Source organism: Canis lupus, chromosome 4 (genome assembly GCF_011100685.1).
Source record: "Canis lupus familiaris isolate Mischka breed German Shepherd chromosome 4, alternate assembly UU_Cfam_GSD_1.0, whole genome shotgun sequence".
NCBI lineage: Eukaryota > Metazoa > Chordata > Mammalia > Carnivora > Canidae > Canis > Canis lupus.
Window position 1 is genome coordinate 48,496,806 of NC_049225.1, and position 27,255 is coordinate 48,524,060.

Here is a 27,255-nt window from a genome sequence, read left to right on the forward strand (position 1 = left end):
TTTAGCTCAGGTCATGATCTCAGAGTCATGAGACTAAATGCACAGTCAAGCTCTGCACACTCAGCATGGAATTGCTTGTCCCTCTCCCTCTACTCCTCACCCCCTCACTCATGTTCTCTCTCTCTCTCTCTCTGATAGATAGATGATAGATAGATTGATAGATGATAGATAGATTGATAGATGATAGATAGATAGATAGATAGATAGATAGATAGATAGATAGATAGATAGATGATAGATAGATAACATCTTTGGGAAAAAAAAACCTCAAACTCCTGCTTGGCTTACATTTCTTATTTGAATTCTATCTTTTGTGTCACCTTTATGAGTGATACAGCATCCATGAAGGCTGGACTTTGTGGGAAAAAGACCACACACTGATAATGTAAAAACAAACCCCAAAAGGGGTTTCCTTCACTGCATTGAAGAAAGCAAGAGACCAGGTGATCAGAACCACCACTCCCCAGTTTATTAACACACTGTAATGGCAGTGTCTCTTTTGTCCTTGAGTATAGCTAAGATTACTACCAACATATGTCTTGTGGATGACAGGCTAAAGTCGCTTATGTCACTCATGTAGGAAAGATGAGACCATGTGACATTCAGCACAGGAGGAAAAGGCAGATCCTGTGATCTTAGTAAACTTTAGAAAATCTATTTTTTTTAAGATTTTATTTATTTAGTCATGAGAGACACAGAGAGAGGCAGTGACACAGGCAGAGGGAGAAGCAGGCTCCATGCAGGGAGCCCGACATGGTACTCGATCCCAGGTTTCCAGGATCATGCCCTGGGCTGAAGGCGGCACTAAACTGCTGAGCCACCTGGGCTGCCCTAGAAAATCTATTTAAAAGGAGTATTCTGATAACGTTTGTTTTGATGACATCATATTTGTGCCATAAAGGACAGACTCTGAACTGCAGCTTTTGTCCAGGGTAGTAAATCATTAAGGATCTCTGAGCTTAGATTTTTAACTTCTAAAATGCATGATGTAAAGTTCTGTTGATTATAGAGAATCTGATTTTCTAGTCAGCATCCACCAAAAGCAGCAACAGAAAATGCCTCTGTAGCACAGTTCTGCTGACTTATGATCCCTACTTTGCCGACTCTCATCTGCTTCTAGGCACAGCTGTTTCCAAATGGAGCAGCACTTTATGCAAACAGTGCCAGTCTGGCCTCAGAGCAAGAAAGCCCAGAGAATAGGAGTTGGGGAAATCAGTATTTTATAGTTGGAGCCAAAAATTTGGACCATCACCTGTGATTTCAGATACCTGCGATCTTCCATGGCTTGTTCTTTGCTGAAATGCATTGCCTGAAGCAGATCTTAGAAAGATGTTATAGCAATCCAGTTCTCCGAGTCCTCGCAAATTTCTATGAGCCTGCCAAGAAGATGAGCAAATCGAAGATGATGAAGAAGACTGTGGCATGCATAGCACCTCCTCTATCTTTGCTCAACCTCATGGAGAAAACTGCACCCAAGTTGATCATTATAAGATTAATATCCAGTTTTGTTTTTCTATAGAGTTCAACAGTGCATAGTTTTTATCAAAAATAAATAAATAAACATAATAAATTCACTCTGTAGGACACTGGGAAGAGAATAGAATGTCAGAACCAACAAGGTATGAGTCATCAACAAGAGTAGGACCTTTGGAAAACTAAGAGAAGCAGACTCCCTAAAGAACACTCTCTTTGGGGCCCAACAGAACGTTTCACAGTCATTAACCTTCTATATTCAGCCCCTGGCTGCTGGCTCCAAACTGCAATAATCCTACATCTTCCAAGACTTCCTAAAGCCAGAATTTGACCCAGAAGGCAAAGTATAAATTGTAATGTTTAAGAGCAAAAGCTTTGGAATAAGTTTGCCTTGTTCCATACCATGGCTTCACTACTTACTGTATGATTGTCAGTAAGTAATGAATTTCTATTAGGCCTAATTTACACATGAGAGAAAAAGAGCTAAAGATATATATTTTTAAAGTTAACAGTAGTTGTATCTGGATAAAGAGATTAAGCATTAGTTTTATTTATCTGTATTTTCTAAAAATGTTTATAATTGAGCATATATTATTTTATAATAAGAAAAGCAAACATGTTATATAAAAATAATAAAGTTAACTAAGAAATTAGAACTTAAGTGGAGTAATAGTTTTAATAGAATAATTCTTGATGAATCCAAACAATAGTCAGTTTCCAACTTTGTTCCTCTGTTATAAAAAATGCCAAAAGTGGATTCGAAAATCAGTTAATGAGCTTTATTTTAAATAAAGGCAAACAAAACCACAGCATCTATATAATTAGTTAAAATACAAGACCTCCCCCATCTCCCATTTGGTCAATTGATTCCATTCCTGCAGGCCTTAGCTGGCATGGTAACTGGCTCCCTTGACAATCCCATGATGTCTCATGCAACAGATTCTTTACTGTTTTCCAGATATATACCTCCCGGGCTTATCACAAAAGTGTCCTTCCAAAAGATTCCAGGAAAATGAAACATTCTTTTGGAATGTTTTTAAGCAAGTTATCAAAACACAGAAAGGACATTGCTTTCAAAGTTTTAGCCTGTTCCAAGAACCCTGTTGAGATTCTTGGCTCATTCTCCCATAGCTCTGACACAAAATCCAACTGATAGTAGCAGTCTTACTTCACGATGGCTGATGGAGGACAAGAGGGTGCATCAGCCAACCTGATCACCGAGGAATTTCATCAAGGAAAAAACATCCTTCATAAGATCAACAGTGAACTCCCAACGAACCTGAGAAACTACAATCCCATTTACAAAGAAGAGACCAACAGAATTACAGAATTCCCAAATAAGAGAATCAGGGAAGTGGGAAAGCCCTGGAAGCAACAACATATCTTGTGATTGTTCATAAAATTAATTAGAGTGCCAGAAAAAAAACTGCATTGATCCCTGCTTTCAAGGTGATTTCAATATATTTTGAACAACAAGCCTCAAATGTATCACTCTAAATAAAGTGAAGGATATGCCCCCAAAGACAACCCAAGTGAGCATTGGAACAATGGTGGTGTTGCATGAAACTACTACTCATGCAACTAAAGAAAAGGCAAGCCAACGAAATGTTGCTCTGTCCTTCTGCCCTACATAGCTGTAGAGCCCCTCATTCCATAACCATAACTCTATTATCTACCAGAATTACTATTTTCACTTGTTTTGAAGAAATTCATCCCAACCACTAGTACTTCTCAGTCTGAACTCCAAATTAGGGGCCCCTGGGTGGCTCAGTCGATTGGGCATCGGACTCTTGGTTTTGGCTCAGGTCATGATCTTAGGTTCATGGGATCAAGCCTCTCATTGGACTCCCTGCTCAGCAGGAGTCTGTTTCTCTCCCTCTCCCTCTGCCCCTAACCTTGCTCATGTACTTTCTCTCTCTCTCTCTCTCTCTCTCTCTCTCTCTCTCTCCCCCTCCCTCCCTCCCTCCCTCAAATAAATAAATAATTTTTAAAAGTAAACTCCAAATTAAAAATGTAAGCAAGAACACCAAAATAACAAAACTTAAGAGGAAAACTAACAAATGAAAGAGACACTAGGCTGAAAGGCAAAATAACCAATTCTTATAAACAGAGCTTATGAACAATATTGAATAGAAATTTAAATATGTAATAATTATCCTCAACAGATTCGACAGGATTTATATCTACAAAAGAGCTCTGTGAAAAGCAATCATCAGTCTGCAAATTAAAAATATGATTGCAAAGATTTTCTTAAACTAAATAAATCAGCCAAATACCAAAATGGAGATCAGCTAAAACTGAATTAACAACTGAAAATCTGGGATGCCTGGGTGGCTCAGTGGTTGAGCATCTGCCTTCGGCCCAAGGTTTTATCCTGGAGTCCCAGGATCAAGTCCCACATCAGGCTCCCTGCATGGAGCTTGCTTCTCCCTCTGCCTGTATCTCTGACTCTCTCTGTGTCTCTCATGAATAAATAAATAAAATCTTAAAAAAAAAAACTTAAAATCTGTCAAACACAGATAGAAATCATGAGACAAATGACAAGAGTCATGATAGAACTTAGATCTTTCAAGATAGACCTTAGAAAGCCAATATTTGTCTACCATAAATTCTAGAAGAATGACAAACATAAGGAATACAATGAAAGAAATAAAAATCAATTTTCCTTGACTTAAGGAAATTTTCCATAGGACATGGCCTGCTGTGGAAAAGAGCTAGATGTCCACAAATACTCATTCTCCCTGTCTTCTTTTAATAGAACCCCTGAGAATTTTAGCTGATCATCAAGGACCAGGCAAAATAATTTCTCATCCTCTCTTGCAAAGTGATCATGTGACAAAATTCTAACCAGTAAGATGTGGATTAAAGTGATATATGCAATTGTAAGTCATTCTCTTAAAGAAAAGCAATATATGCTTTATTTCACATAACCAAAAGGTTTAAAATGAAGTAAAGATACAAAGGATTTGAACAACAAAAAGGTTCATTCGCTATTACACATATATTCTTTCTTCAGATATAAGTATGAATATATATTCATGGACAATATTAAGGATATAAATACATATGAATTATATAATATACATTTTATATACATGTATGTATAGGTATGTATGTAGGTACCAAACAGAGAAGATACTTTACAGTCAAATGCCTATAAAACCTGTTTTCAAAAGTCTATCATATACTTGACCAGGGATGATTTCATCTTTGCTGCAGATTAGTGGTGGCTGTGAGTTTCCCATGCTTTCAGTTTCCAAGATGAATTTCATGTGTGTGTCGTTATACCGTGATTATTTATTGGGTATATGGTAGGGGCTGGGCAGACAACTCAGCTTTTGGTTCATATGTTACCGGGCACAAGGAATCACATCCATCCACACTTGACATAGGACAGTACATTACCCTGAAAGCCTGGACTTTAACTGTGGTATAGTAAGTGAATGGGACTCTGGATTATCTTTCTTAGGGAATAATATGAGAAGAAAGTGCTCTGAAATATTTGGTAGCCAGAGGAATGAAGTAGGGCAAAGATGTCCTACAGGATCACCAAAACTCTGTGTTATACTGCCCCCCATAGTGTGGAGCTGTCTCCAAAGAGAAGTAGCTGGTCTGCCAGGGACTACATTTCCCAGTTCCTCTTACCCTTAGTGGTAGTCACGTGACTAAGCTCAAGTCAATTAAATGTGCACAGAATTGATGACCACAACATGCAGACCTGACACATAAAGACCCCCACAACCCCCACACAGTACTCTACCCATATTCCTTTCACTTTTCAGCTGGTTAAGAATGGAAGTGATCCCCAAGGTGACCTTAGAAAGAGAGCAAAACTCCCATCAGGCCATGTCCCTGAATAACTGTATGGATGGAGGTGACCCCCTCTAAACTTTTCACGTACATAGTACTCTTATGTGAACAAAGAAAAACTTCTGTAGTATCTGAGCCATCATTCATTTTTGGGTCTATTTGTTAGAATAGTTAGACTACACTGATTAATGTAGGGAACAAAATAGTACCTACCCCACAAGTATGGTTGTAGAGCTTAAATGAAATCATGAAAAAAAGAAACTTAGCACAGTGCCTCACCCATTGTAAGTGCTGTGTGGGCATTAGCTTAGTAAGTACCCCGGAAATTATGACAAGGACTTTAGAGTCTTCAAAATGATTAAGTTTCAGGAGATGAGCTCTTGAAAATAAAGGAAAGTGATTGATGACAGTCTACTCAGTCCATTTCTTCCAGTTAATCACTCCTTCCTCCAAAGAATCCTCTGGGCTTGGTTATATGAGTAGCGCAGTAGGCAACCAAAGCACATTTGAGCAATAAAGCTGTGAAACAAGCTCAATATGCTAACCATCAGGGACAATGATGAACCAGCTGGAGACTCTGAGATGAGTCCCTAACATGAGTGACCAGAAAGAAAGGACTCATATGTAAATATGTGTGCAAATGCAAAGTCTTTTCCTGCTTTTTCCGTTTCTGCTTGCAGTGAGCACATGTGTGCATACACAAGCACACACACACACACACACACACTGACACACAGATAGATTGCTGCACTGCAAAGAGTATTGGTGATTTTATTGATGGGTCTCTCAAATCATCACTAAAACAAAAATAAGCTGTTCATTTCACAGCTGGAGTCAAATGGAGTGATGACAGTTGTCTCACCCTTCTTTGATGATAAATGAGCCTTCCCCTGCTTACTCGGGTCCTTGACCCAAATTCACAGTTATTCCAGTGACCCAGGCAGACCTTTGAGAAGAAAAAAAGCCACACTCACAAATGCCTAATGAAGCTTGTCTCAACTATTACTATTGTACCCTGTCATTCTAACTATAATTGATTTGCTAAGGTAGCTCTTTTTATAATCAGCCTAGCAGACAAAAATACCTAATATAAATTAAACACTTCCCTCTCTCTCTCTCTCTCCCCTTTCTCTCCCTCTCTGCTTCTCTCTCACACACATTTCACCAGTCCTACTATCCCATGTTTATTTTAAACTTTCTACGAGACTTCACATTCTCCTCTTATATCTTAGAAGTAAGCAAATAAGTGTCTGCCCTTTAAGAAGGTCTTTGGTAAAAGGATCTTAGAATTGTATAAAAAGGACTGCATCCTCTTGACAATCTTTTTCATCAGGCACAAATTTTGGTTGATTGAAGCTGACTGTCTAGAATCCTTTTTGAAAAGGGTTAGGAAACCGCATCAGAGATTAGTAGGAAAGAATGCCATGATCGAGCACAATGCCTACACAGACAGAGTACAGCAGCAAGTTACAATATATTCTATGTGTTTATCCTCCCTAAGAGTTAAAGTAGAATAATACATAGGAAATTCCAAGAAAGCAAGGTATCTAGCCTATTGTGTAGATATAGAGATAGCTATGGGTAACAGATATACAGGAATAGATATATAGATATTTAGAATCCGATTCCTTTGAGGAAGATAACACAACCACATTTCAAAGCACATTCCCTGAAACTGCTTATACCTGTTGGCTGTGTCCTACAACAATCTCCTTTACACTCTTTGTGTTGCAAGACATAAGGACACAATTAAACAACTTACTCAGGGAAAAAGGGAAAAAGAGCTCTAAGAAGTAAGGGCCTGAGATTTTTACGTTCCTTTCAAGAACCAAACTCTCTGAGAGATCCTCGAGCCTGAGATTCTACTGGAAGCCAGATGCTTTGTGGCCGCCTGGATGTCTTTCTTCAACAATGGAAGGGTGTATGTTAACAGCCTGTAGTAACAAGACTCCATTATTGCCAGAACATAACATCTCAAAAGGACTCCCAGCTACCCAGAGGTTGCAGAGAGTTCCATTTAGCACCATCTTTGTGAGGCGTGAACACCTGACACAGGATGAAAGTGAAGGAGCCGGCCCTGGGGAGGAAGGGCTTTTTCCCTTTCAAGTTTCTGAACTCTTCTAGGTCTGTGGAGGTCCAAACCACAGAACCAAGGAAACTCAAAAGGAAAGCAACAAAAGGAGCTACAAATCAAAAGCGCCCTCTCCAATGTACAGCTCCTGCTGTTCTGCTTTCATTACGTACCAGCATCGTCTGAATGGATAGCATCACCTCAGCCTCCTCGTACAAAGTCAACACACTGTATTGAGGAGTGTGTACAACTTGCAAAGGAGCAGCCTGGCTGCTGGCTAAATTCTCCAGTCTGTTTCAATCTCCCTCCAAGCCTTTTTTTTCCCAGAGGAAAAAAAAAAAAACTGGGAGCTGGGGAGTTTTCTTTGTCCTGTGACTAGCAGGTTCCTTTGAGATATTCAGGAATAGCATAAACCCTATCACCACCATGACCCATCCCCATATGGCCATGCTCTCCCCGAGAACTGTCCTGTATGTAATTGGGACCTTTCTTTGCCCACCTGCCACACACGTCTTCTTCTTTCCTCTGGATTTCACTCTGCCACTAATTCTCTAAAGATACTTATGTTAACCAAAGGTCTCTGGGTTGTGAAAAACAAATTCACTTCAAACTATTGAGAAGGAACTTCTGGACATCATGTAACTAAGTTAGCTCACAAAAATGAAGCAAGATCCAGGTTTTCTAGGGCCCAAAGCCTAACTAATAGAAAAAGGATGTCTCTTTAATGTCAAATGCAAAATTATGTATGAAAGTGAGTTTCAAAAAGAGAAATCATAACAAACTGCAATTTTTAAGTGTTGGCAAATGTCACAAATACCACAAAACCCAGAGAAATATCCTAATGTTTTTTGTTAATTAACTGGCTGATAACACTTCTGTAATAACTTTGTCCTACTCCTTTTATCTCCTTGCTCTTTGATCACCTCTCCATATGACAATAATTTTTTACTATCATTTTCAAGGGAATAAAAAGGTAGTTCAAGGCTTTCTTCCAGGATAATGATCAAAATTCATTACCGAAGTTGGGATGCAGAAAACATGCAACGTCACACACAGGTGTACTGTTTGTAGTACTGATGTCTGTCCTGATACCTAAGACAAAAACTGACAAATTATAGTTTGCATGATTCAAAAAGGAGAAAATATATGGTGCATTTAAATAGTCTAAATTACATAATCAAACATATTCCTCCACACTTCCATTTTGATTAAACATCAATAAGAACTGAATCCTCCTCTTATAATTTTATATTTCTGATTATCTAAATGTGCAAAATTCTTTAAATCTTCCTTCTCCTCCACTCCCCACATATATTGGATGCTAGGAGCTAACCAGTATGTTTCTGTAATAACCAGATCACACTTTCCCACTGGGTGTTCCCTGCAGGAAAATGATCACAGATTGAGGGGAGGGGAGGAGAAGTGCAGAGTGGAAGCAGAGAGAGTGGTGTGGAGGCTCTTGAAACCATCTATCCAGTCAATGATGTGATTTAGACTAAGGCAGTAGTGGTAGAGATACTAAGTGACCAGACTCACTTGTTTTGACAGCAGAGCCAGTATGATTTGCCATTTTAATATGGGAGACAAGGAAATGACGTGAGGGGAATCTGGCAGGCTCAGTCAGTAGAGCATGTGACTCTCGATCTCAGGGTTGTGAGTCTCAGACCCACCTTGGGTGGAGAGATCATTTAAAAATAAAATCTTCAAAGGGGCGCCTGGGTAGCTCAGTCTGTTGAGCACCCAATTCTTGGTTTCGGCTCAGGTCATTAGCTCGGGGTCTTGGGATGGAGCCCACTGGCGGGCTCTATGATCAGTGCAATCTGCTTAGGATTCTCTCTCTCCCTTTGCCACTTTTCCTGCTCACGTGCTCTGTCTCGCTCTCTCTGTCAAATAATAAATGAATGAAATCTTTTAAAAAGAGAGAGAGATAAAAGAAAGAAAGGAAAATGAAGTTGAGAATAATGCCAAGTAAATAATATGACCACTTCCACACAGGATTATTCTGAGCACTAGCTGAATGAATGCTTGCAATCATGCCTAGCATAATGCATGGAACATAACTGGAACTCAATAAACATTAAATTTAACCTTGTTTATATTACTTAAAAAAAAACAAACCTGAGCAGAATAAATAGTATGGTAGGCCCTATATCATTACTAACTTGACTATTAATGATGGCAATAAGCACTTCCAAAAATTCCTCTCACTGGCCCCTGCAAATTTGCTGAAGACAAGATAGGATAACAACCCAGGCAAATATTTAAAATAAAATATTGCCCAAAAAAGCACATAGAGCACAATCCTATATTTACCTAGGTAAACACAACTCACACAAAAGAAGATATCTAGAGTGTTCACTTTAATGCAAATGAGGAGCTACCAAAGTCTAATTCTGACAAAACACACTAGAGATTTTGGATTACCAGCCATAGTGACCTCAACCCTTAGCCCTAAACTCCTTTTGTAATTCCTATTGGCTATCCAGCTTTGAAATTATACCTTTATAGGCTATAATTTTTCATTTTTTATCCTATTTTTATTATTATCATTTTTTAAGTAGGCTTCATGCCCAATATGGGATTTGAACTCACAACCCTGAGATTAAGAGTTGCATGCTCTACTGACTGAGCCAGTCAGGAGCCCCTAATGAGAAATTCTTATTTCAAATCCATCCATACATTAAATGAAGCATTAATAGGGCACCTGGGTGGCACAGTAGATTAGGTATCTGCCTTCAACTCAAGTCATGATCTCAGAGTAATGGGATCAAGTCCTGGGTCTGGATCTCTACTCAGCAGGGAGTCTGCTTTTCCCTCTCCCTCTGCTACTCACCCCTGCTCCTGTTCTCTCTCTCTCTCTCTCTCTCTCTCTTTCTCTCTCTCTTTCTCGGAAATAAATGAATAATCTTTAAAAATAAAAAAAAATAGCTTCTGAGATCAGACGAGATTGGGCGTGTTCAGGGTGGTATGGCTACAAACAAAAATAAAAAAAAATAGTAGCACCTTGGAGCTCAAGCAGTGAAGCATCTGACTCTTGATCTCAGCTCAGGTCATGATCTCCAGGTTGTGAGATCAAGCCCCACACTGAGTCCCAAATCAGGCTGTGCACTGGGCATGAAGCCTATTTAAGTTTCTCTCTCTCCCTCTCCCTCTGCCCCTACCCCCTTGCTCCCTCTAAAATAATAAATAAGTAAATAGATAGATAGATACTAATATTTGCACTATATCATTTCACCATTTGCTTAAATCTGCACAGCATACAGTCTTATTATACAATAAAATATTTTCAGTTTGAAAAGTTTGGGATATTTCCTCTTTTTTATATGTATTTTGTAAAATTTTTGCAATGGCAGTACATTAATTTGAGGTAAGAAGAAAGTAAATATTTTTAAAACATTAAGAAAAAAAGGTTAAGAAAAACTCATGTGAAAATATTACTTGATAACATCTCAATAATAACAGCCTCGCAGTAAATATGAATAAAGTTGAACCTAAAACTCTAATCAGAATAATTGGGATAATTAAGGGTTAGAATATTTTGATGGTGTAGTATAATATTTTTTTCAGTTACATATAAATGAACATTACCTTTGGTCCCTGCCTTCCACCTATCTTTCTAATTCTTCCATTTTCTACTTCTTTCCCCCAAGAATACAGCATAATTTATCAAGAATTTGCAATATGCCATATGCAAGTTTCTGTAAATAGCATGTAGAACACTGGGCCTACAGAAATTTTGAAGGGCTTTTAATCTGGTAGGAAAAATTTATGTCAGTATTTGCTACAAAATAAGGAAATTTCCTTAAAGAATATGGCTGGTATTGCAGGTGGTTTATGCAGTACTTATTCACATTCCCTTTCTTCTAGCTCCGGCTCCTATAGAGACTAGAGAGAAACAAACCCACCTTTCCAAGGCCCCTGCAATGAAGAGTACCTAAGTGACACATTCATGACCAATGAGATATAAGTGAATGACTCTTGGGAATTTCTCGCAGACACTACCCCTGCTAGTTCCTGTCTAGAATGTAAACAATGGTTAAAGTGGCAGCAGCCATCTTGGGACCTAAGAGAAAAAAGTAAGAGGATCACAGAGCCTTTGGATTTTATATCTTCGTACCACTGATCTAATACCAAACATCATATACCTCCAGAAAAAAGAAGCCTTTATATATTTATGCCTATTATAAGTCCAGCTTTCTGCTAAAAAGGCAAGTCCTAATGGGCCTGTAGGCTACTTCCTAAAACAACTTAATGCCTTTAGCTAAATCTCTACTACCTTATGTTCCTATATTAGCCACTTTCTCCTGATATCACAATTTAGGAAAATACTAATTACCCTCATGGTTCTGGAAAATTAAAATTACTTACCGGGAAAAAAGTATCATACTAGGCTTTTTAGACCCAATGTTCCAATTAATATATTATGCATCTATAGAATAGGGAAATGTAAAAGAGGCAAATGAAATAAAGACACAAACCTGAGGAATTTCATAAACAGTAATTAGGGGGAGAGTCAACAGTCTTCACATTTTATAAGTCCTATGTTGTTAACAAACCTGTGCCAACCAACCAGCTTTTCCATAATAGAGGTTACTGAGTGTTTGGAACATGAAAAGGCCACTAATTCCTAACTTGGGGATTTTTTCATATAGTCCATGGCCAGGAGGTTATCTGCACCCCCCCAAAAAAGAAGAGTACAGGAGAGATCGGGGCCATGAAAAGGTAATGGGCAGAAGACAATCTCACCAAGATTACATTCCATAAAACAGAATTGGCAACATCTGCTCAATCTACTGTAGATAAACAGTGAACTATTTTCCATCTCATTAACTAAGAGGATGAGATATTAAATAAACCCCAGGGGCCTCATGCTTTGTTATCACGTTTAAGCCTTGGCCCAGACTTGCTGCATTTGCTAATCCTTGTAATGGTTTACAATCTAAAATCCTACACAATTTCTCTCTCTCTCTCTCTCTCTCTCTCTCTCTCTCTCTCTCTCTCCCCACCCTTACACACACACACACACACACACACACACACACACACACATTCCCAAATGGCTTAAAACCAAAAGTTCTTGCTTAATCTGACTGTCTAATTACTAGTCACTTAGCTTAAATTATTAACCATGTCTTCAACTGTGATATATGATACCTGTAGGTCTCCAAACAGGATTCTAATAGAATTATCTAATTCTATTAAACTGCAAACAACTGCCCATTAAATATTTATTAGCCAGCTTGCATTCATTGAAGATAGATTGGAGTGTCAGCAAACCTCTGGGTTCTCTCTTCCCAGGGCTTTGTCAAACAGAAGGCTCAGCCAAACCAGCTCATTGGAATCATGCCTATTGATCAACTGCCAATTACCTATTTAATCAAAATCAATGGGAAAAAAAAAATTTAGAAGAACTTACAAGGTATGCTATGGATTTTTTTAATACTTGGTTAAGTAAGTAAATTGGTTAAAATCTAGCTAACTTGATTGTAGACACTTAAAGTCTATTTTACCATGGGGAAAACTGCTAGCAGTTAAATAATTAGATTTTCTTTTTCAGACTGGTGAATTGTATTTTTAATAAAGGAGTTGAAGAACTGTCAATTTTAGCCACCCAAGAGAGATGCTTTTTGATGCCATGCTTTCAGGCTAAAATGTCTTCTTTCTTAAAGCCATATGAAAGATAACCTGACACCTTTGGCAGACAGTACTCCTTCAGATGGTAAGCATGTGGGCAGTTTTAGACAATTAGATTATGCAAGATGGCAAGTGTTCATTCACTAAAAATGCAAGAACCATCTGGATTCTCCCAGAGGATCTGGAGAAAATGAACAAGGAAAGTCACTCTTCTAAACAAACCACTTAAACATGAATTGTTCAAAACCCAAATTGTAAATCAATTCTTAATAGCAAAAGGCCATCATAGAGAATAAAAAAGGAGAGGAATGTCATCTGACTCTTGCTCAACTAACTTCTCAATAGTCAGAGAAAGGCCAAAGAAAAACAGGAATTGCTGTAGTAAATAATCAAGTGGTATATATTTTTGCTTCCTGGTTGCTGTAATTAAGGATTCGACTTCAGACGACTGCCTTATATGTTGATTTTGAGAAAATACTACTGTCCGGAAGCAAAATGATTAAGACAGACATGAACATCAGCACTGGGAATCTCTAGTCATTAAAAACAAAGCAACAGGGGAAAAAATAAATTGTGTTATATTCACACACTGGTTTAAATTATTGCAATGCAAATGGACAGACTACAGCAACATAGAAAATGGATTAATTTTGTACACATCATGTTGAATGAAAGAGCCAGACCCCCCCAAAAAAAAACAGATCCTGTATGATTAAATTTACATAAAATTCAAAAACAGGCAACATTATGCTTTGTTTTAAGTAGAATAATAGAATAGTTACCTTTTGGTATAGAGAAAAGGGTAGTGATTGGGAAGAATTTTGGAGTGCTTTTTATACTCGATCTACAAGCCAGTTACAGAACTCTAGTCCCTTTGGAAAAAGTTTTGCACTTTTCTTAATGTATGCTATTCTTCAATAAAAAGTTTACTTTCAAAAAGTAAAGCAACAAAGCAATTTATTTGTATGTCCTTAGGCAAGTCACTTATCTCTGAACCTCCAAGTTTCCATCATGTGTAAAATAAACAGTCAGACAAGATAGTCTTCAGATTTCTTTAGATTTTTTCAGATTGCAAAAATGCTTTGATTCTACAAAAATATCACTTGTCTCACAAGGACAAACTAGATCAATATATCTATACTGATATCAACCTCATTTTGGCTTTCAAATATATCCCTCTACCCCCTTACCCAGTTCTTCAGTCTTTACTTAAATAGCTATAAACAAGTTTTTCATAGTGTGTATACCCAGAGAATCCTCTCTCTAGATAGGTAGAGAGATAGGTATATAAGATAGATAGATGATAGATAGGTAAATAGATAGATAGATAGATAGATAGATAGATAGATAGATAGATAGATAAATAATAGAATTTTTTTAAATAAAATAAATCCAGACAAAAAGGACGGATGGGGAACTGTCTTACTCTCAAAAACCTGCCCCTCAAGTGTCTTTCCATACCTCATTCACATAGAAATATTTAACTTTGAGTTATTTTATCCCAGGAGAGTCCATGGTTCTGGAATCAGACAGAAATGTACTTCATAAGAATGTAAAAAAAAAAAAAAAAAAAGATCTGCCCTAAAATATGTCCTCAGCACAACTATCTAAGTACTAACTATCTAAGTTCCCATGATTAGAGGATCTTCTTGGATTGATCAGTCCTTTACCTCACAGAGAACGGGCCTCTGAAGACATGAGACATAGGACACAAGCTTTGTGAACATGGAAAAGAATGGTAGAGATCAAAAGCCTAGTGCATCTCTAGAAAAGAGGCTGCTGACATTTGGTACCAAGATGGTACTTCCTAACCAGATGAGAACCAAAACTCAAGAGAACTCATAAGGGAATGGGACCCAGGTATTCTCCCACTGCTCATTCCCCAACTAACCCCAACTTATTCCTGATTCTCCTCATACTTCCACCAAAAAAGTCCTTAGGAATTTCACCACACAATAAGAGAATAAAATTTGACCAATGGCCTCCTTTCCCTAAAGAACCATAACTGAACCAAATAAACTGTTTACTTTTTAAACTGTTATATATAGGATACTATAGGAGGGCTGCCCAAAACTGCTCTTCACTCACTATAGAAACCAGGGCATAAGTCTCTCTGCTTGTGGAGCTCTGTAAGAAAATATTGGAGATCCACTGGGGAATGAGCAAATGTCACCAATTCACAACCAAAATAATGGGCAGAAAAAACCTAAATCCCTCATGTATGAAATATCACAACTTTTAAATTCCCTAGTAGTGTATCTCTTAAAAGGACAAAATAAAGTACAAATCAAGAATTGTTCTTGGAGGAATATTCCTAGATCATGTTGTCAGTAAACAGATAATATGTCATCTCTCCTTAGCTCTCAGGGAGAGGAGAAGTGTCTAGAGAATATGCAATGAGCAAGTTACCTGCTGCTGTCTTTTACAAATCTTAAACAGAGACCAAAAGCAGTTTGGTTGGTTTTTCTTAATAAGGCACATGCATCTCCAGAGAACACATCCACACCAGGCAAAAAAAAAAAAAAAAAAAAAACCCTGAATCTAAATGCCTTTTTATGCCTTCCCAGCTGGGACCGGGGTTTTGCTCTCTCTTTTAAAGGCCAAGGGCTCTGCTACACATCTGGGGAAAGGAAATAGGGCAGAATTACATTTTGAAGGCATTGGTTTAGGTGTCAATCTGCTTCTCCAAACTGTAAGAACATAAGCTATTGTTCAACTGCTACTTAACCCATAAAAAACACCACCAATCTAAGCCCAGTATAGAAAGATCCTGTAGTAAAACGGGCTTTTCCACCCTTACAGGGAGGGTAGGAGCAAGTTGGGAGAAGAGACAAAAAAAAAAAAAAAAAAAAAAAAAACAAGTATAAGTGGAACTAGCTGTTATTGCAGCCAGAGTCATTCCATGAAGAATTCGGAGCTGCATAGATGCTGAGGCTCACCAAGATGCTACTCCTGAGCCATCCCTTATGGACTTCTATGCCTAAGATTTCTAGTCTCCCACCCCACATCTATTTTTCTATATTAATACAAGTCTTTTCTGCATGTATGGCTGCCAGGTAAAGACTACAATTCTCTGCTTTCCTTAAAGTTAGATGTGGCATGTGACCAGGTACTAGCCAATGGGAAATATGAATAGAAATTACTTGTGCAAAAAAAAATAAATAAATAAGAAGAAGAAGAAGAAGAAGTTACTTGCGCAACTTTCTGGTCACATCCTTAAAAAATAAGACACATGAAATTCTATTATTCTTTTTTTCTTCCCACTTGCTGGAAATTGGACAGTGAAGCCACATGCTAAGAATGGAAGAGCTACGGAAGCTGCTGGGTCCCCATGCCATGGATCCACTATATAAGTCCTAGATGGCTTAGGCTCACTCAGCAACCAAACCAATATTCTAAAATTCACAACCACCAATGGCTGTTGCTCAGTTCTTTACCATCCTCTGTCCCACTGGAGTGATGATTATTTCTGCTCCAGAAGTTGCACAGCACCTCCATTAAGCATGGATGTTCCCCACTTAACAACCTGGCACAATGGTAACCTCACCCCACCATCACTACCATGAATGTGGAATTACCACATATGGAACAACTTGCAAGGTCATGGTAGTTTGAAGCAAGATCCCTGTCCTAATCAAAGTGGGGCCATGATGAACCAGTTTCAAATCACCCACAGAACCTGGTCAGCAGTGGCTGTAATACCTCTGATGACAGCTCAGTCGCCTTTTTTCTCCAGCCAGGAAATTTGAGGAGTGAGCCTGAACAGGGTCACCTAAATAGATTGCACCTGCCAAGACTGGGTGATGGAATAAATGAGTACGTGTGGAATGGAAATTAGGGGGCTAGACCTAAAATAAATTTAACAGATTGCCTCCTCTTCAAGTGCTCCTTTTAATCAGCTGATTTCATGAGACTTTGCTTTGCAGAGGAGGAGATGTGACTCATAAGCATGCTTGCCAGAGACAGATGCTTGTGGGTTTTGTTGTTTTTTGTTTTTTGTTTTTTAAAATTCTATCAGACAGCGATCTGCAAGAAATTTGGATGAGGAGAAAGGCCAATGATAAACATGATTTGAATCAAGGCAGACTTGGGTGATAAGATACACAAAATTTTTATAGAATCACAGTTCCTAAAACTATGTTCAAAGACACAAAAATAAAAGGCAAATGAGAGTTTTACAAATAAAGGACCTTAGAGATCACCTAGTTCAACTCCGTTTTCCTAAATAAACACTTAATATAGTATATAACACACAATCAAACATACTTTTTGTAGTTGTTGAGTAAATGATTCCCTGACTAGAAAATAAGAGAGAAGAGTGACTCATCCAAGATTACACAAGAAATACTCAGGTAAACTAAGATGTCTCAAGCTCAAGCTCAACACATTCTCTATGCTGCTTTCTCTCATTATGTAGCATAATCCCTTTCATTTTTGAAGTGAGCCCTGATTTCCATGCACACACTTTCCTTCCCCTGGTGACTTTATCAGTTAGGACAATTTAAGCTGTAAGCAACAGAAAACTTAGCAAAGGTAGCTTAAGTTGGAAAAGTATTTTACTTTCCAGAAACCCAGAGGTGAGTCATCCCAGGGTTGGTTTGGATGGCTCAACATCATCAAGGACCTAAGAATTTTCCATCTTTCCTACTTTCCCATGCTCATGTGTTGCTTTCTTCTGGGAACCTATTTTCTCACGGTTGTGAGAAAATTTCTCATTTCTCAATGCTCAATAGTTGTAGCATTTCTTTTTATCTTCTATGAAAGCATTAGGTAAAAAACAAGGGACAAGGGTAAAAATGGCTTCCTTTTCACTTTATCCTATTAATAAAAGGAAAAACTACTCTCAAAACCTTCAACATACTTACCTTTATGTCTCACTACCAGAAATGGGTCACATGATCACCAATCACTGACATAAAGAAGTGAGATAGAGATAGCTGGCTGAGGCCAATCATGATTTACCTATGGGAGCTGGGCATATTCTATCCCAAACAAATGAATTCACAAGGAAAAAGAGTTAAGTGGCTATCTGAAGACATTTATGAGCTGCTGCCACATATCCAGATTGCCTTGGCAGGTCTACTCAAGACTAAGCCTGAAGGTCTTATATCCCACAACGTTAGATAGAGGAGTATGAATTCGACTCAACAAACATTTGTCAATCACTTTCTATTTACCAGTCTTCACACAGACCCTGCGACCAAAACAACAAACAGAACTGATGCTCTTCTTACCCTCAGGGAGCCCACTGTACAATGGCAGATGAAGACCAGTAAATAGTTGTTACAATCCAATGTGATGTGTATCCTTATGGGGAAGCACCCACACATATGGGATAATAAAGAAGACATAACTAGCCCACATACGGATGGTCAGGGAAGGCTTCCAAGAGCAGGTGTCATCAACAGAATAAGTAGAAGCTAGCATGGAGATGTTATGGGACAAGCAGAGTGTGTTCCAGATAGAAGTTTCAGCATAAGCCAAGTGCAAGAGACAAGTGTGAATATGATGAATCTGAAAGCTGGAAAAAAAAAATTCAGCGTGACTAAACCACTGAACATAAGGCAGAGAGATCAACTGAGACTAAAAAGGTAAGAGCGGGTATTCGAATTAGCTTATTTCAAGTTGTTGCCAGTTTGATAAAGGATTCGCCATGACAGCCGTAGGTGGAGTCACAGGTGTAAAAACAAGTAAAAGGCAGCAAGCACAGAGGCGACCTCCCCCGGGGAAATGGATCACGACATTGCCACTTGGTGACTTGCAATTCCCACTGCTGATTCTCCATCTACTGAGGCTATTACAGACTGGGCTGAAAATAATGGACCAGTTCAGAGTGTCAACAGCTCCCGAGCAGAAGGACTAGTGCGGGTAATGAGTGTGCTTTGACAGCCCAAGGTCAGATATTTAACAATATTCCAGAGTTTAAGTATGATACACTGAGCGCTGTTTTAGCTCCTAACTTGAAAGGCTCACAGCTGCTAATATTTACAGAAATAGGAAGCAATTACAGTTCGCTGCCACAGGAGGAACTTAAATAATTTAAGACTCATAATGCCTCTGATTCTTTTCAAGCCATCTTTTCTCCAGAACCAGCTGCTTCTAGCTCTCAGAAAGCCCTCTGTTCAGAAGGCAGAGTCGCCCTGATGCACAGCACTGCTTTTGCTCGCCCAAAAACTCAAGCACACAGCTTTTTGGCATCTACAACATTTCTCCCACATTTGTGCTTCATCTCTGGAAAGGACCCCTTTTCTCACCAGCAATGAAACTCCACAACCATCTGCCTGGGCTAATCTGGGTAAACTGGCATGAGCAGAGAGAACCATAATGTAATTTCACAAATTAAACTAATTTATTTCAGTAGCCATTTTCATGACACCGATGTGGTAGGACAAGAATAGAGAAGAAAGGGGAATGGGGGAGAAATCGAACATGTTCAATGCCGAACAGAAGAAAGTCAAATTTTAAGTGCCTAAAGTTAATATGTGAACTACCCCCAAGAGTCTCTTCTTATGATTCCATTGTGAATTCAGCACTTTCCCTCAGGGGTCAACAAGCTGATGAGTGGGATAAGAAAATGTAAACAATGGTAATTTTTTTTAGTTGAAGTTTAGATCGAAGAGCTACTAATATCAGCCCTATCGAAAAATCTTTGCAAGAATTAGAGAACACTCAAACATCTGCTTCCATTATAAAGTTTTAAAATATGATCAAGAACATAACTGGTAAAGTGACTTCACCTGGGGATAAACACTTTTTTATATGAAAGGTGTTCTAGGATCTTTGAGTTCCACATTACATTCCATCTTACATTTATCATTACAGCTTTTCTTGGGAGGACATCAGACCACAAGGGAAAGAACATGTTTTCTGGCACTCAGCATAGTAGCTTTTAAATCCCAGCTCTACCCCATTTGTGGTTCCCAACTCTGGCTGGTTATTCAGAGTTTCTGAGCCTCAGTTTCTGCATCTGCAACATGTGATCTTATAAACATGCTTTAATCAGAATTAAATTATGTTAAGTGAAATAACTTGGACAAAGAACCTAATAGTGCCTAGGATATGGAAAGCATCCCAATGAAGCCTGGTTTCATCCCTTCTCTCCCAATACCTGCTCTTCCATTTTTCTCATCAGGATAATATGTATACCTTTCCAGAGTCTGTAGTGTTTGGGAGAAATGCTAATCAGTTGCTCCTGACTGTTCCTTGAAAAATATAACAAAGAAACACTTTTTTTGTAATGTGTTGAATTGTGTTCCCCACAAAATATGTATATTAAAATCTCCACCCCAGTATACCTCATGATGTGACCTTATTTGGAAGTAGAATCGTTGATAATGTAATTATTCAATACAAGGTCACGCTAGAGTAGGATAGGGCCCTGATCAATACACCTGGTATCCTTTTTTTTCTTTAAGATTGATTGATTGATTGATTGATTGATTGATTGATTTAGTGCGGCAGGGCAGAGGGAAAGAATGAGAATCCTGAAAGAAGACTCCCTGCTGAGCATGGAGCCCCATTCGGTTCTCCTGAGATTCTGACCTGAACTGAAATCAAGATGGCACCCCCATCTGGTATCCTTAAAAGAGAATACCATGTGAAGAGACAGGCCTCCCAGGAGAGCGTCAGGTGATGATATAGGCAGAGATCTCAGTGATGAAGCAAAGCCAAGGAATTCCAAAGATTGCCAGTAAACCATCAGAAGCTAGTTGAAAGGCATGAAACAGATCTTTCCTCATAGCCCTCAGAAGGAATCAACCCTGCTAACACTTTGATCTCAGATTTCTAACCTCCAGAACTGTGAGATAATGAGTTTCTGTCATTTATGCTGCCCGGTTGGTGGTACTTTGTTACAACAGCCCTAGTAAACTAATACAGACCCACTGCTAAAGTTATTTTCTGCTCAGTGTACACATTAATAGCTTTCACCACCACAACATTTTTTTATAGGTTGTCAATGACTTTAGGTCTTTTGGGTGAACATTTAATTGTATACTGTGTAAATAACATGGCTGACTTGGACATTCTGGCTGGCTAAGAACACAGAGTCCTTAGTACATTGCCTCCTTAGTCCTAAAGCACTTTGAATAAAAGGTTTCATTGGCTCTGTTTACCTGTTTTTCTTTCCCCAAGATGTCAAGCTCCTTGAAAGCAGAAACTGTCTCATTCACCTTCATGTCTCCAGCATAAAAATGTGGGAGAGGCATAACATTCATTGAACACCCTACTTTTTGTTTAGCACTTAAAACCTAGTTCCACAAACTGGCCTGAGTGCCTGCCATGTGCCAGACCACTTCCTCAAACTAAGAGAGAAAGGCATCAATGTCCCCATCTTATAAAAGAAGAAATTCGGTTCAGAAAATTAAGATTGGGGCACCTGGGTAGCACAGTCAATTAAGCCTCCAACTCTTGGTTTCAGGTCAGGTTGCAATCTCAGGGTGGTGAGGTCAAGCCCTGTGTTAGGCTCCATGCTATGCACAGAATCCACTAAAGTATCTCTCTCCCCTCCCTGTGTTCCTCCCACCCCTGTGCACTCTCGGTCTAAAATAAACAAATCTTTTTTTAAAAGAAAGAAAATTAAGATTAAAAAATAGAAAAGAGGGATCCCTGGGTGGTGCAGTGGTTTGGCGCCCGCCTTTGGCCCAGGGCACGATCCTGGAGGCCCAGGATCGAATCCCACGTCGGGCTCCCGGTGCATGGAGCCTGCTTCTCCCTCTGCCTGTATCTCTGCTTCTCTCACTCTCTCTCTCTGTGTGACTATCATAAATAAATAAATAATTAAAAAAAAAAAAGAATTCAGTTCCTTCAGATTTCTATACAGCTACTGCTGGCCATGTGGCATTAAAAAAAAAATAGAAAAGAAAATTAAGATGAAAATGGCAAAACCTTTTTTTTCTTTTTTATTGTATTTTGTAACATGATTCCAAAAAATCCAAAATATGAATCCAATGTACATGCTCTCTTGGAGCCTGGACTCAGATAAGGCAAGAAAGAATGATGGGGGAGGGGGGTGAAAATGTCATCTCCCCAATAAATTTATTGCTGTCATCTCCCCAATAAATTCCCATAAATAAGCCATACATTGTAAATAATCCACAGTGCTGACATGGTTCTGACCTTGAGCAAAAGTGAGTAAAATCTGGAATATAGTTATTTCTTAGAAGAAAAGTCTGACCTAGAAAGACTCAACCCCCTTCTAAATTATTTAACACTTATTAATTGTATCCTGTGAACTAAAATGCTAAGTTAAAATCATGCCCTACCTTTTACTCTTCAATATATGAGAGTATAGCAGATAACAATGCTAAAACCAAACAGCTGGATCAAATGCAGATATATATGTAAATGAAATCCAGACAGATAGATAGATGATAGAAAGATCAAATCTATATATGAATGCAGATATTATGGGAAAATATTAAGTCCCTTCAAAAATTTGAATACTTTCTCTCAAAGCAGTGGCATTAAGGGAAAGCATTTTTCTCTACCTTTGAAAGGTTTCTGGCACAGATTTCTTTCATTTTTTTTTTTAAGTTTGGTGTTGTGATACCTTGCATATCAAAGCACAACAAACATAATTGCTGTAAAAAATAAGGAGCAACCCTGAGTATCACGACTATATGCATCCCCACCCCCTAGCACTTTTTCTGATCACAAAGATCCAACCCCTTCTGATAACTTGGGACCAATCTGGACCCAAGTGATAGCTATGGTATAAATGCTTGTGTCCCCCAGAATTCATATGTTGAAGTCTTAACCCCCAAAGATGGTATTTGAAGGTGGGGCTTTTGGAGGTGCTTAAACCATGAAGATAGAGAACCCATGGAGAGGATTAATGCCTTACAAAATAGGCTCCAGAGAGATCCCTGACTTCATCTGAGAGCACAGCAAGAAGGCACTGGCTATGAACCAGGAAAAGGACTCTCACCAGAATATGGCCATGCTGGTGCTTTGATCTTGAACTTCCCAGCTTCCAGAACTCAGGAAAATAAATTTCTGTTGTTTATAAGCTACCCAGTCTGTGTTCCTTTGTTATAGCAGCCCAAATGAACTAAAACACTGACAAGCCTTGACAAATGCCCTCTGAGTTTGACATTTGTTTTGCCCATTTCCCGCCTATTAGTTGGTTTTCATCCTGTCCAAGATATATCTTTTAAGGTATTATTCCATGAAGAGGGACAAAGAACCAACTTAACAGGATCCCACAGAAGCATTAAAAAGTCCCTCCATATCAGGCCCTTGAACCAAATCAAACAGTTTAGCTCTTGCCTGCAGATTTCCAAATCCCTTCTCAAGGAACTCAAAGAAAATCTCAACTCTGAACACTCATGGAGAATTGTTGCTAAATTAGCACCAAACTAGATGATCCATGATTAACTACATGCCCTTGATAAACTAATCACGGCATCACCTGGCAGTTATGCCTTGTTTTACAACACCTCTTGGAAGGGATAGTAAAGCATAACCAATTTTAGAAACTATCTCCTTCTCTATGGGAAAACACATGTAAGCAATGAAATTCAATATTTACGCTGGATTCTTTTTGAAAGCAACTGTGAGCTTCTTGAGGAATCATGTATTTTTTTTTATCCTAAATACCCGTCACAAGGTTTGGCACACTATAGGCTTTCAACAGATGTTGGGCAAGACTGACTAACAGAGAAGGTGCTGAGATAAGACGAAGGCTAACATCCCAGGTGAGCAAAAGTCATCACAAGTATGTCTGTCTGCATATCAATTTGCAAAACTAGTGGAAGTGTTTTTAAGGCTCGCCTTGAATAGTAAGGCTCTAAGATTATGAAAGAAGTGATTTACCAAGCCCAATCCCTTCCCGCCAAGATGTAGGCACCTCAATCATTGCTGCAAAACCCCAGCACAGTTTAATTTAAACCAACAACTAAGAAACTGAAACCTTAACCATGTCAACTGAACAATTAACTTCTTTATTTGAAACACACATCATATTTGAATTATTTGATAATCACTCAATTCTCTTGCATGTTAGAAGCTTCTGAGTTATGCCAGCAACATGAATAATGCCTGTGCTTTAAAACTTCTCCAAATATGAAAAAATTACACGTGTACTAGTACAGGGAGGAATGACATGGTAAGTCCTTGTGATCCAGATTATCTCCACTGCTCTCTGATACTTTTTCTTCCATATCTTTTTCATTCAAGATCATATACACTCTGGCTCAAAAATGGGAATCCATATACTGCTTTTTCCCCTTTATACTGTAATTTTTCCCCTTTCTTTGCCTTTCTCTAATGCCTGTAGTTCTTAAAAGCAAATTAAAATGTTAAGTGATTAGCTAGCAAACATATGCTGACAACCACACACTACATATTTTTCAAAGTAAGGAACAATCCCATGATTTGCACATTTCAATACCCCAGTCAAGCTGAGGCAATGCAAGTAGAGAGCAATCTCTGTTCAAAAATATATCAAAACCTAAAAGTCAGGTATTAAACCAGAGCTCAAGAGATTGTCAACAAAATGTTGAAATTTCTAATATAGGCTGACCCTGGGTGACTCTGATTAACCCAAACCTTTCGCTTACAAGATAAGGAAGAACTTCTATTACTATATCAGCTCAACCAGTTGGTATGTTGACTATCTGACATCAGGGGTAAGAAAGGGGGGAGGAATGAAAGAACACACTACACATTCAGACATTGTAGTATATCACCAGCAGATTCCCAGACATACTACGGCATACAAGCCCATCAATTATATAAACTCCCAGCAAGTTCAAATAAAACAATAAACAAAGAAAAGGTCATCATATAACAGCAAAGCAAGTCAGGAAAAACAACCACTAGTGTCAGCCAATGCTTGATCCAATCTAAGGCAGAAAATATCAAGAGAGGCGAAGACTGCTACTGGCTTTAAATCTTCAGGTGGTGACGGGTACAGTGCCCAGAAAGACAGTAATCAAAAGCAGTAACCCAGTAGTCCTTTCAACCATGGCTCTCCCTCCCCAAAATGGACTGTCAACTCCTATATGTGGGCTCGGGAGCCTGGAGTTTGTGTTATGGTCTGAAATATTAGAATCGGCTCCTAAAAATCACACAAAAGCTAAATCTGTGATTTACAAATTCTCTGTGAGGCCTTCTTTTAGTAAAAAGCAATTTGATCTCAAGCTCAGATCCAGAATGAGTCTCTCTCAGGTGACATGGCCCTATCTGAAACCCAGGTTAATGATCAAGGCATTCGCAGATTTCAGTTCCAGGGATCGGTCTAAACTCTTCGTTAGAAGAGCTTTGACTAGAAAGAAGGCAAGGCTTTAAAAGTTGAAGTTATCACATCTTTAAATATTGAGATAAATAATGTATGCTATTAAAATGTTTTTAAGTTGAGGTTGTCAAACTGCTGCTACTAACATATTTTGAGGGCTTTCACTCATATCCCTAAAACCTAGACTTTTTCCTAAATGCCTATGTATATCTTAGTGATGAAAACTGATGGGATCATCTTCTTCCCCTATTCAAAGTCCTTCAATGACACCAGGTGTTATCTTGTCCAAATATGTCCTTCCTGATTTGGGTGACCCTCCCTAACAAACCTCAATATGGAAGGCACATTCAGCCATAGGCTGCTACTTACAAATCCCCAATATGCCACATTCGTTTCTTGTCTCTTTGCACATGCTGCTCACTTGGCCAGGTAAAACCTTCCAAAGTCCCCAACTTTCCCTTTACCCCAACCTGACCATCTTCTAGGCAAACCGTTATTCTGCATTGCTTCAGTAAAACAGAACCACAAAATGGGGCTGGCTTTGGAGCTTAGCCAACTTGGATTTGCATTCTGCTTCTACTACCCAGTAGTTACTTAACTCTCTGTGCCTTTGTTTCTTCATCACCAAAATGTGAAAAGGAAGAATACCTAGAGATTTTGAGAGGCTTAAACGAAGTAAGATTTCAATCAGGTAGCTTTTGAGAACATACTAAGTGTTTACAACTATTAGCTATTATCACTGCTATCATCATCACTATCCTTTAAGACTCTAGTTAAAGCTCTTTTTTTTTTGTAAAAACCCTTTGCCAAACACAAACTCTTCTTACAAACATATCAATCACTTTATTTTTTTTGTTTCACCCATGAAACTTGAAAATGCAGTAATCCATGTCCTTCTCTGCAGGGACTACATTCCAAGACCTCCTGCAGATACCTGAAGCCACAGATAGCACCAAACCTTATATATACTATTTTTTTCCAATACATACGTAACTATGATAAAGTTCAATTTATAAATTACACACAGTAAGAGATTAGCAACAATAACTAACAATAAAATAGAACAATTGTAACAATATTACTGTAATGAAAGTTATATGAATATGGTGTATCTCTCAAAGTACTTCAGTGTACTGTACTCACCCATCTTCTTGTGATGATGTGAGATGATGGAATGCCTGTGTGATGAGATAAAGTCCAGTGAATGACAGTGACATCCTGATGTAGTGTTAGTCTATAATATGTCAGGAGAATCATCTGCTTCCAGACCATGTCTGGCCACAGGGAACTGAAACCCTGTGAGCAAAACCATGGATGGGGGTGAGAGGGGCACTACTATACCTCTAATGTGGCTCTCATATTGGATCAAAAGTATGTTGGTTTTTTTACATATCTCTTCCCTCCCTGAAAGCTTCTCAAGAACAGGAACCACATCTCATTAATCTTGTATTCTCAGTGCCTAGCAGTGTTTGACACACGGGAGATACAGAAATAAATATTAGCTGAATGAATCAATAATTGAATGAGTTCCTAAAAAAACAAGTGAAAACCAAATACTGATCAATCAAATCATGTTTAATTGCACTAAGGAAATTTGGTATTCAGAAAAATAGGAAAACTTCAAGGACCAGGTAAAATAATGGAAAGCACATGGATTTAGGAGCCAGGCCTATCAGAACTGGAATCCCAACTCCTCTTCCTACAAGCTTTATGACACAGACCAAGTTATTTAACCTCTAGGAGCCTCTGCTTAGAAAATAACATGTACGGACACCTGGCTTCATCAGGATCTGTGTTTGGCTGTGTGTGAGACTCTTGATTTTGGGGGTGTGAGTTCAAGCCCTATGTTGGGTGAAGCAATTGCTAGAATAAATAAATAAACTTAAGAAAAAGAAAATAACATCTACCTCATTAGGTAAACAAAAAGAAGAAGAAATTAAGCAAAGTAGGAGGGCCTATCAGCAAGCATTCATTAACTTATTATTTCCCTTGGTCTTTTATGAAGAACTGTTTTTGTAAATATAATTGT

The 27,255-nt window shown here is 38.5% G+C and overlaps 1 long non-coding RNA gene across 2 annotated transcripts in view; it reads right to left on the reverse strand.

The window, feature by feature from the left end:
- The window catches only part of LOC111095565, an 86,066-nt gene that overhangs the window by 23,284 nt on the left and 35,527 nt on the right, over positions 1 to 27,255 (reverse strand). For both annotated transcript variants that reach the window (XR_005358294.1, XR_005358293.1), the window contains exons 3-4: positions 26,370 to 26,404; positions 1,253 to 1,376 (exon numbers count right to left, since the gene is read on the reverse strand). This is a non-coding gene — a long non-coding RNA (uncharacterized LOC111095565). The remainder of the gene's footprint in view (positions 1 to 1,252; positions 1,377 to 26,369; positions 26,405 to 27,255) is intronic.